Source organism: Delphinus delphis, chromosome 10 (genome assembly GCF_949987515.2).
Source record: "Delphinus delphis chromosome 10, mDelDel1.2, whole genome shotgun sequence".
Taxonomy (NCBI): domain Eukaryota; kingdom Metazoa; phylum Chordata; class Mammalia; order Artiodactyla; family Delphinidae; genus Delphinus; species Delphinus delphis.
Window position 1 is genome coordinate 29,025,337 of NC_082692.2, and position 1,907 is coordinate 29,027,243.

Here is a 1,907-nt window from a genome sequence, read left to right on the forward strand (position 1 = left end):
AATCAATTAATTATTATTTGTTAGATCAGATTTAAAAATAAAGATCTGACTCTAAAAAAGGGATTCCGTTCTTAAACCAAGGCATACATATTCACGTCTTTCCCTTTCCTCTATACTCATTTCCTCTCATCTCTGCTTTTTTTTTTCCCCAACAAATTTGTTCAGAGCCTTCTAGGAGTTAGCCATCAGCTGGACCTTCCCTGGTCCCAAATATCTAGACATGATTGTCTTGAACCCCATTCTATGCCCCATGGGAGTGCAAAGCCCATCCTGAGATAACCACATTCCCAGGAAGCTTAGAGTTTGTTCTGATCTGAGCTCCTGTTTTTTCCTGAGTTCACAGGTTGATGAATCACCTGGCAAAATTCTAGGTGCTGCCCCTTCTTCCTGCTGAGACTTTCACTCCAAGCATGTGATACAGGACTTCCTGAAGACTTAAGGGGACAGAGGGAGGGTTTACAATGCACTAAGGCAATATCTTCAAAACTACTGTCATCCAACCTTATCACTAACAGTGACTTTCCACAGTCCCAGCACAGACACCCAGTGACGCCACCTTCCTGCTCTCTTCCTCATGCCTCTTAAAATTCTTCTCTTTGCTTTCTGAGAAGGTACCCAGGTCCCAGGTCCCAGGCTAATGGAGTATTTGAGAGCTCAACAGCACAGTAGGGGATCTCTATTTAACAGAATCCAGCCTTGGTAAATGGAAATTTGTGGTTGTAAGTAGCAGGTTTCCTCCTCCCCCAACTCTCATTACTCTCTGCCTCTACTACTGCATGTTATCTTCCCTTTAGGAGATTTTAGTCTCTTGGGAATAACACCTAATAAAGATACGTACAAAGTGCTGAAAGGACATCAGGAAAGGGAAGACTTGCATGCAAAGGGGCCTGTGGGGATTAAGGGAAAGCGTTATGAACAGTCCATGCATGCCTGCATCCATCCTCCCATCCATCCTCCCACCCACCCATCCATCCATCCATCCATCCATCCATCAACAATGACTGAGTGCCAGCTTAAGTGCCAGATACCGCTCTAGCCATTGGAGATATAGTCATGAACAAGACAGCAAGGGCTCTGCCCTATCAGGGTTTATATTCCAGTTGGGGGCTATGAATTTTGATTCATGTTTTGCAGGAAGAAGAAGCATTCACTGCAGAGGTAAGGGAGTCAAGACTTTTCCAGCAGAGAGAACAGGATACATAAAGCCATAAAGGCAAGAAAGAAAATGAAATACAATTAAAGCACTAGGAAACTTAATATGCTTGGCTCATAGGATATGCAGTGGGAAGGCAAAGATGGAGGCAGGGCCAGGCACGCATATAGCTGGGAGTTTGGATATTATCCTGTGGCAAAGGGTAGGTTTGATCAATTGTACAACGTCCCTGTCTTTCTTTTTCCTGCTGCTGTGCCCTCTCTTCATCTCTATTCCAGTCAGCATGTGTGCTTGTCATTCCCACCAAATGAGTCCATAGAGATAGGCGCGCTGATTTATTTGAGCAGACATGTGTCAACATCATTTGGAGAAAAGGCACCAGACCCATTATATACACTCAAATAATGTAATTAGGACTAGTTTGAAAGCAGCAAACCTCAAGCTTTCTTAATTCAGTCCTGACTGTTTCAGCCCACTCTGCTTCTCAGCCTGTCTTCCGAACTAATTTCTACTTCTCCATCTCTCCACTCGTCAGCTCCTTTTCCCCAACACACACACACACACACACACACACACACACACGCACACACACACTTCAGTCATCTCAGGCTCTCCCCTGTTGTCTTGACTCTTGTCATGGCAAGCCATGATAGTCACTGGATTTCCACAGCAAGGAAGGGGTAAATTCTTAGACACCATCTCCCTTAATGTGGGCGAAGGTACTATAATAAAAACATGTTTCAATCCTAATCTC